This window comes from Macrobrachium nipponense, chromosome 25 (assembly GCF_015104395.2).
Source record: "Macrobrachium nipponense isolate FS-2020 chromosome 25, ASM1510439v2, whole genome shotgun sequence".
Classification (NCBI taxonomy): domain Eukaryota; kingdom Metazoa; phylum Arthropoda; class Malacostraca; order Decapoda; family Palaemonidae; genus Macrobrachium; species Macrobrachium nipponense.
Window position 1 is genome coordinate 78,310,510 of NC_087214.1, and position 10,000 is coordinate 78,320,509.

The window sequence follows — 10,000 nt, forward strand, 5'->3', positions numbered from 1 at the left end:
CTAAACACGGCGAAATACATTGGACGCCCCAATCCCTAGTGGGTGTCGTATCCGCGGTTACGTTTCTTGCAGTCCGTGCGGGAACTATTCTGTAGAATTACCACTGCAAGGAACGTAACCGCGGATACGACATCCACTAAGGATTGGGGCGTCCAATGTATTTCGCCGTGTTTAGTACTGGCCCCTGGGGATTAATTACAGTCGCCCGAATAAATATTACTTAAAATTATTCTTGTTCAAGAGGTAAAACTGCAAAGTATTACCGCAACTGCCATAGTCTACGCCGCCGCGGATTAGTAGTACCCTAGATCTACCGTAATGATTTATTACCATTCCGAAAATGAATAAAAATAATCATAAGAAAAAAATTGTTGTTGTTGTTGGATCCGCATATTAATTCCGCACAGCAGAACGGCAGTTGTTTATGCTTTTCAAGCCTCCATCGTTTTCTTATATGACGAGTCAAAGAAAACGTCAGTGTCACTGAATGGGATACGAGGATATTTATTTCTTTTGGGACGGCAAGTTTGGGCGCAGTATTTTTCCTCAAATTCCGAATTTTGTTTAGCGTAATCTAGCTCCTTTTAGCATTTTATACCTTGTCCAGAAAATATCATCTCGGAAATATTTTCACATTCTTCTTGTCCTGCTAAATGGCTGCAATGATATGCAAGCATGACTTTAACTAAGCCAAAAAGGAATCTAGACCCTTTCGAAAACAAATAACAATAAAATTATGCCTCTAGGTTGAAAATCAATGGCGCCTTAGAATCTGAAGTTATAAAACTTTACTCACGAGTAAAAGACACCTCAACTCAAGTCGTTTCTTCTTCTTCTCCTTTTTTTAGGAGTTTGGGCAGAATTATAAGAAACGTCTAGTTAAGTATCCAGCTCTTGCATCATAATCAGAATATTTTTCTAGTTTATCTTATTTTGCACTAGAAATATTGACACAATATGCCATGAAAAGAGAATTACGAGCAGGTGGAGACTGTTTCATAATAAAATTTCCACTGGACGATCTCTGTTAGCTTCAGTTTAAAGTTTTTTGTTATTGGCCTGACTTCCTCTATAAGCCGCTTTACAGTTGTTCCTTAGTGGGTTGTTGGTCTCTCCATATTCACAATGCCGTCTCTAATGATATAATTAATATTCTCAGCAATAATAATTAGAAGAATCAAGAAATAACTTTTGTACAAGACAAGTTACATCCAGCCAAAAGTAAACAAAATATCGTGACTTTACTGAGTAGAGATGAATGACCGAAAACGGGTATCCAACATTTAAAGGACAAATGCCGGAGCAGCTCGATCAAAAAAATTGACAAAAATAGAAGAAAAATCCGGAAAAAGAAAACAAAAAATGTTCCCATCGTCCATCTCTTGACAGGTGACGCTTGAGTCAATTGGCATTTGAATGCTTATATGATGAGCCACCTTATCAACTCGCCATTTGCTCTCAAAGGTTCAAGTTATTTTCTAACTGTTCAGGTTCCTTATTAATGGTGTCATTCTTGGATTTACTAGACATACTATTTGTCTTCATTTTGAGCTAATACTCTGCTACCTTAATGTCCTCTAATTGCAAACAAAATCTCTTATTACCTATAGCTATTTTCTAAATAAAAGTTTCTCCGAGTAATGACTTTTGAAGAGTTATCAAATCTATTAGGATTTAGCTTAAAGCAATAAAAATAAGAAAAAACCTTATAGACAGTTCACAAGAAACTAACTTACTTGCAATTTCACTCGGTCTTGATGACCCAATTTCAAATTTTTTTATTGCCAATACAAAAAGTAACTTGGCCAATTAATCAACGAAATTAAGAGCACCCGAATAAAAACTAAGTAGCTTATTGAGCATTATCAAGGAAAAGGTGTTCATAACACACACGCAATTATATATATATATATATATATATATATATATATATATATATATATATATATATATATATATATGTATATATATATATATATATATATATATATATATATATATATATGTGTGTGTGTGTGTGTGTGTGTGTGTGTGTGTGTGTGTGTGTGTGTGTGTATTATGAAATTATACAAATCCAGTAAAGTTCAACACATTTATTGCATTTTCGTCTAGACACACAACACATTAATAGGAATTTTAATAGAGAATCCTCACATAAAACCACAATGGTTTCCTTTTCTTGAGAAGGGCCTTCTAATGATGTGTTTTATAACCCCCTCTGTATCCATTTGCGTGTCCTATGAGATGTGAATACTTTTTTTTTTGCTTGTAATGTGATTGAATAATAATAATTATCATTATTCAGTATATAAACCTATTCATATGGAACAACCCCACATTGACCTGAAATTCAGGCTTCCAAAGAATATGGTGTTCGTGAGAAGTAAACGTCAATGATTTCAGGTTGCAAATCTCTCGCTGGGAAAACCGAAGATTTGGGAGACATTTGAGACTGAGATCGAATAACAACTTCGCTTTTCTTATTTGCCAAAGATTTCCTAGCGCCTCAGTGGCGTGGTTGGTATGGGTTGGCGTCCCACCTCGGTGATCGCGAGTTCGATTCTCGGCCATTCCATTGAGGAGTGAGAGATGTGTATTTCTGGTGATAGAAGTTCACTCTCAACGTGGTCCGGAAGTCACATAAAGCCGTTGGTCCGGTTGCTGAATAACCGCTGGTTCCGTGCAACGGAAAAACACCATACAAACAAACAAACAAACAAAGTCCTTCCTCAGCCTAATTAAGAACGTTGTGATGGAGAGGGACATATCACAAGCAAATATTTCGCCTGAAAATAGATTGAATAGAATTGGATGCACTGAATATAGAATGTAGGCCAAATTCCAAGCAATGGGACCTTTGAGGTCATTCAGCACTGAAACACAAAATTGGCAGTAAAAGGTTTGAAAGGTGTAACATCAGGAAAACCTCAAAACAAGCAACATTCCAATTTGCACTCATCTAGTTTCAGTAGTTTTTAAGATCTGAGGGCGGACAGAAAACGTGTGGACAGAGAGACAAAGCCATCTCAATAATTATCTTTTACAGAAAACTTGAATCGGCTGATTACCACTTTCCAGATCTCTTCGTACAACTTCCTTACTCGTAAAGCAAAAGTGATTGCCAGGGGAATAGAATATCACTAACTCTATATTTCATAGAATATTAAAATTGAAGTTGTGTAAACTTTCCTACTGAAGCAAAATTAGACATCATTCGGCATTTTGGGCAGAAGAACAAAATCCTATGGCTTTCCTACTCAGTTTATACAATTTTTCTATTTCTCATAAAGGACATTGAAAAAAAATTTAACTTTATTTTTTTTTTATTCTGGAAATCGCCATGATTGTGTCCTTTTATCTTGTAACATTTTCAGAGAGAAGAAAAAGAAGATAATTTTGACAATAATATTGATATTTCAAGGCCTCTTCATGGCGTACACCTCCACCTCCAGCAACCCCAAGTAAGTAGTGCCTGGTGGAACCTTCTGGATGCTGAGATATCTTCCAAGGACCCCTCGTGAGTGGCAGGCCAGGTACTCATTAGACAATGTGTAAGGACCGGTGTATCTGGCCAGCAAGGCGTAGGACGAGAAGTCCCCCGTTGTCAGATTGTCCCTGCCAAGGCGTATCTGGAAGGAACGATTAGATCAGTCTTCACTGCGAAAGGATTTTCCATTAAACATCATTGTTATCATCTCCATATTCTTCTTCTCGGAAAACTATCTAAGGAATTACTGTAGTTTGCATCGTAATATCAGATGCAAACACCTCTACAAAGTGTCATAGATTTTATGTATCAAGTGTAATCGTTCTAGCATAGTTCTTAAAAAATTTCACACTTATACTTCAAGTATTTGCACCTGAGTTAATGTATCATTAATAAACACAAACATGGAAATCTTGTCACATAAACACCAACCTGGGGTGTAGCATACCCCATTTTTTTATCACGAAAAAACCATCTTGCGTTTAAAATTTCTTATTTCTGAAAAATCAACAAAAAGTTCAATCCTTACTCATTCTTTTAATGATTAAACATCCTTGAATAACTGAATTTTTCTAGAACTAAACATTAATAAAACAAAAATATTGAAAATTCATTTTTAACCGACAAATCCAAAATAAAAATTTGCCATAAATGTAATTTCCATAATAAACAAACAGGCTTCCTGCCATGGCGAGGTGGGTCCTCTCGCCTTCCCTTCACCAGCCCTCAGCTCTCTGGCACCACATCTCACTGTATCACAGATTGACAAAAAATGGTCAAAATTTAACAGAAAAATTACACTATTTTAACTTTATGTTATGTTATCAGTTATTACTCCTCTGAATACATCCTAATTGATGCTTAGAGTGTGTATTACAGATTTATGATATATATATTATATATATATATATATATATATATATATATATATAGATTATTTATATATATATACATATATATATTATATATATATATATATATATAATATATATATATATCACACATATCCACAGGTGAAAAATAAGAGACAGGGTGTAGGTCCTGACCGGTTTCGGCTTGAAAATAAAGCCGAAACCGGTCAGGACCTACACCCTGTCTCTTATTTTTCACCTGTGGATATGTGTGATAAATGAATCACGTGCTAAAGTGATTATAAATATAATATAATATATATATATATATATATATATATATATATATATATATATATATTATAATACTATATATATACATATATATATATATATATATATATATATATATATATATATGTATATATAGTATGATATGATAATATATATAATATAATATATATAATATAATATAATATGTGTGTGTGTGTGTGTGTGTGTATGTGACCTAGAAACACATACATGGGGTACCATGCACCCCATTATCTCTCCACCCCATCATCTCTCCAAAACACATACTCGGGTGGTATGCACCGTAAATAGAATTATACTAAAACACTTACATGGGGTGTGCTGCACCAAAAACAAAAATAACAACAACAACAATAGGAGCACAGGACACTCACATACCCACCCTCCTAGGGCAACCTCTAGATTAAACCGACAGTTGACCGGTGAAGTTCTGGCAGCTGCTATGGCAGAGTTGCCATTTTTTTTTTTTTTTTTTTTTTTTGGGTGCACAGAACCCCATGTTTCGTGTTTAAGGGTTAACATGATCTATAATCTACCTTTTTACAACTGCAGTTTCAAGAAATCTTAACTATCATAACTCATTTCAGTCACATGACTTACTATCTGGAAAAGAATAGTGTGGAAGAGGGCGCGGGGGGAGGGGTGGGGGGGGGGGGGGGTGTTTAAGACATCACTGGCAGCATAGTGGGTGGGGTTTGGAAGGGGATGACATGTAAATTGAAACAATGAAATGCTAAGTAGTCTGTCTCATTGTTTCACTGAATTTCCCTTCGCGGCTGTAAATTTGTTCGTATAATAATCACCTTTTCTTGATTTAAAAGCAAGCATATTTATATAAACATCATTATATATATATATATATATATATATATATATATATATATATATATATATATATATATATGTGTGTGTGTGTGTGTGTGTGTGTGTGTGTGTGTGTGCATGCATTGCATCCGTAAATGTGTATATATTTTTCCAACTTTCTCATATTCAGTCACAAAGAGCTTTTAAGCATAAATAATTCATTATCTCTCGGCAGAGGGAAATCCATCCTAACCATGAATCGAACCCGTGCTGTGATTTGGTAGAAAGAAAGAGATTTATCTCTACCTCAATGTTGTTGAACTGGTTGCCATTAGGAAGGATCCTGACCAGAGATACGTTCCGGACTTCTCCCAAATCGACTGTCCAGAAAGGGTTTACTTGACCCTCAGAGTGGTATAAGGTTGTTATGTTTCCGTCGACTGCATTTTCTTTTACATGGTTCCTGTCGGTAAAAAGAAATATATTTCTACTATATATATATATATATATATATATATATATATATATATATATATATATATATATATATATATATATATATATATATATGACTGGTAAAAATGTTCTGTAACAACAGAATTCCATCTAATAAAAGGAGCCCATAAAAACACCAAAATGTAGAGAGAAAAGTACTATATTTCAGAGACTGCTGTCTCTCTCTTCAGGTATATGAATGAGAAAAGTTTACAGAAAAGGTGGTATTTCTACCAAGAGATCCGTCCACAAGTAAGCCAATTTAGGTCACCCCGCTGATAATCTTCCTTTAATCTTCTTAAGCGTTGGTTGAATGAAAACTTCGTCGATGACATCTGAGATCCACGCGCCTTTTGAGATGTTCATTACCTGCTTCTCTTTTATTAAGGCCGATTCCATCATTTGACTCTTGTACCGGCAGTTGCTGCTATAAATTACACGTGACAAACCTTCCAGTTTATTCTATGGTTATGTTCATTTATATGGTTGAAAATAGCTGAGTTCTGTTGTCCATAACTAACTGACCGTTTGTGTGTATTAATCTCTGGGGAAGTGATTTACCTGTAATCCGATGTAAGATTGGTCACAATCCTGGCATGGGATCTCATAGACCCCAGAGTCTTTGGGAAATGTCTTTTGTTGGACGTTAATCAGGGATTTGGCTAAGGTGTTTGGGTAGGTAAATGCAAAAGGGTTGGATTTCCCAAGGGTGTCGGTTACTCTCTTAATCGTCTCCAGGTGAGGAACTTTTATTTTATTGTTGGGTGTGTCTCTGGTCTTGTCTTTAGGAGGTCGGTAGAAAATTACGTTTGCTTTTTGAATTGCTTTCTCAATTATATGGTCAGGATACTTTAAAGACGAAAGTTGCTTGCGAATTAGTTCAAATTCTTTTTCCAGGAAATCTGGGGAACAAATAGGTTGCTAGCTACACCTATCAAGATAGGTGTAGCTAGCAACCTATTTGTTCCCCAGATTTCCTGGAAAAAGAATTTGAACTAATTCGCAAGCAACTTTCGTCTTTAAAGTATCCTGACCATATAATTGAGAAAGCAATTCAAAAAGCAAACGTAATTTTCTACCGACCTCCTAAAGACAAGACCAGAGACACACCCAACAATAAAATAAAAGTTCCTCACCTGGAGACGATTAAGAGAGTAACCGACACCCTTGGGAAATCCAACCCTTTTGCATTTACCTACCCAAACACCTTAGCCAAATCCCTGATTAACGTCCAACAAAAGACATCTCCCAAAGACTCTGGGGTCTATGAGATCCCATGCCAGGACTGTGACCAATCGTACATCGGATTTACAGGTAAATCACTTCCCCAGAGATTAATACAACACAAACGGTCAGTTAGGTATGGACAACATAACTCGGCTATTTTCAACCATATAAATGAACATAACCATAGAATAAACTGGAATTTGTCACCGTGTAATTTATAGCAGCAACTGCCGGTACAAGAGTCAAATGATGGAATCGGCCTTAATAAAAGAGGAGAAGGTAATGAAATATCTCAAAAGGCGCGTGGATCTCAGATGCCATCGACGAAGTTTTCATTCAATCAACGCTTAAGAAGATTAAAGAAAGATTATCAGCGGGGGTGACCTAAATTGGCTTACTTGTGGACGGATCTCTTGGTATAAATACCACCTTTTCTGTAAACTTTTCTCATTCATATACCTGAAGAGAGAGACAGCAGTCTCTGAAATATAGTACTTTTCTCTCTACATTTTGGTGTTTTTATGGGCTCCTTTTATTAGATATATATATATATATATATATATATATATATATATTATATACATATATATATATATATATATATATATATATATATATATATATATATATATATGTATATATATATATATATATATATATATTATATATATATATATATATATATATATATATATAATATATATACATATATATAGTCAAAATCAGCAGGAGGTCACTCGGCAGTCACACTAAGTAGATGAAGGCAGGCAGGAACACACAGGAATTTGACATTACGGCATTTATTCCGACGTTTCGCAGTACATTATCGGCATGGTCAAGGAATTCTAAAATAGATGTAAATAAGATCATTTTTAAAAAACTTTTTAAAAGATTACAAAATTAAAACAATAATTATCTATAAGTCAATTTAGAGGGAGACCATATTTAAAACACACATAAGTTAAGTTAAACACAAGTTACGTAAATAAAAAAAAACTATGAAATTGAACATTAATGTACAAGGATTTATTTTTTAAATTAATAATAATAATAATAATAATAATAATAATAATAATAATAATAATAATAATAATAATAATAATAATAATAATAATAATGATAATAATAATGTGGCGCTGTGGCAGAGTGGGTTAGGTCGTCAATCAACGGGTTAAGCAACATTGGGGCTGGTCAGTCGTTGGATGGGTGACCGCTCTCCTCGGCGTTGATTCCTAGGGAAAGGATCTTTACCATAATTTCCTCAGTCTACTCAGCTGTAAATGAGTACCTATCCCTGACAGGGTAGAGTCCAGCTATGGGTTGAATAGCAAAATCAGCAATGATGGAAAGAAATGAAGGAATAAACGACAAACGACGTAAATGGAACCTCTGGCACCAGAGGAGCTTCGTCCGACAGCCAGGTAGCCGGGTAATTGAACCCCAAATGAAGGGTAAGGCAGTCAGGTACTTGGAGGTCGTCATCCAGCAACTGACTACCACAACGACAGTAACCAACAGCCTGAGATTGGAGCTACAGAAGCAAACCAAAGGAAGAAATGGATAAGAATAGAAAATAAGGAAAATATGGAGATGCTACATCAGAAGCAACCCGACGGAGAGAGGATATAGAAGAAGGTTGGTCAACATCTTGGAATGAGAGGTAAAATAACACCCCCCCAAACAGAGGAGAGGCTGGCAGACCAAGTAAGGAACATAAAGAAAAAAACTGGCTCTCCCCAACAGAAAGAGAAGAACTTGAAAGGGAAATGTCACACGACAACGAATTACACGAAGACGAACTGAGAGACGATGCCACAGAAGATGACAGGGATGATGAGGTATCAAACAACGACACACGAAGAAACACCGACGAAGTAACAGAGAGGACGGAATGGGTAGAAAAGATTAGACAATGGATGGAGCCAGATACAGAGAGAACAAAGATCCCCTCCACGAAAGCCTACAACGCCAAGAAATTAAGGCAGAAAACAAGTGAGGTCAATGAAATAATGGGCATAATACACACCACCAGTATCACAGAAACAAATAACTTGGCATATGCAGGAGCAAGATTAGTAGCAGAACTGATGGGGATATGAACACCAACACCACCAGCACAACCAACCCAACAGAAACCAAAACAGCAACCTCCTTGGAAAAGGTGCCTAGAAAAGCAAATCATGGTGATGAGATCTGACTTGAGTAAACAGAAAGAGATGGCAGAAAAAAGGCTAAGAAGCAAGAAAACAAGGGAGGAACTGAACGAGAAATACAAAGACAAGAGAGGGGACTAAACAACACAATAAGAAGATGCAAACAGAGGCTTAAGGCCAAAGCACATAAGATCCAACGGTACATGAACAGGAATAAGGCATACCAACAGAACAAACTATTCGGAACTAACCAGAAAAGACTATACAGCCAACTAAGAGGGGAAGACAACCACCAAGAAATTCCTGATCCGGTATCACACAACAAACATGCAACATGGCTCCAGGAAGTCAAGGAAGAAGAAACAGGGAGAATAAAACAAAGATTCACAGAGATCGCGACAGACATAGTCAGACACCAACTAAAGAAAATGCCAAACGGGCAAGCCCAAGGTCCTGATGAAGTCCATGGATACTGGCTCAAAAACTTCAAGTCCCTACACCTACGCATAGCAGAACAACTCCAGCATTGTATCTCAAATCACCATGCACCCAAATGGATGACGACAGGAAGGACATCCTTAGTACAAAAAGACAAGAGTAAGGGAAATATAGCCAGTAACTACAGGCCTATCACCTGCCTACCAATATGTGGAAGTCACTAACAGGTTATC

General features: G+C 36.1%; 1 protein-coding gene and 1 long non-coding RNA gene across 2 annotated transcripts in view; both read right to left on the bottom strand.

Annotated features, from left to right (window-relative positions):
- Positions 1-10,000, bottom strand: part of LOC135199567 (uncharacterized) — a 166,504-nt gene that overhangs the window by 111,029 nt on the left and 45,475 nt on the right. The window contains exon 4 of the long non-coding RNA XR_010311102.1: positions 5,761-5,917. This is a non-coding gene — a long non-coding RNA (uncharacterized LOC135199567). The remainder of the gene's footprint in view (positions 1-5,760; positions 5,918-10,000) is intronic.
- The window catches only part of LOC135199562 (uncharacterized), a 93,064-nt gene that overhangs the window by 37,546 nt on the left and 45,518 nt on the right, over positions 1-10,000 (bottom strand). The gene's annotated exons all lie outside the window — the stretch shown is intronic.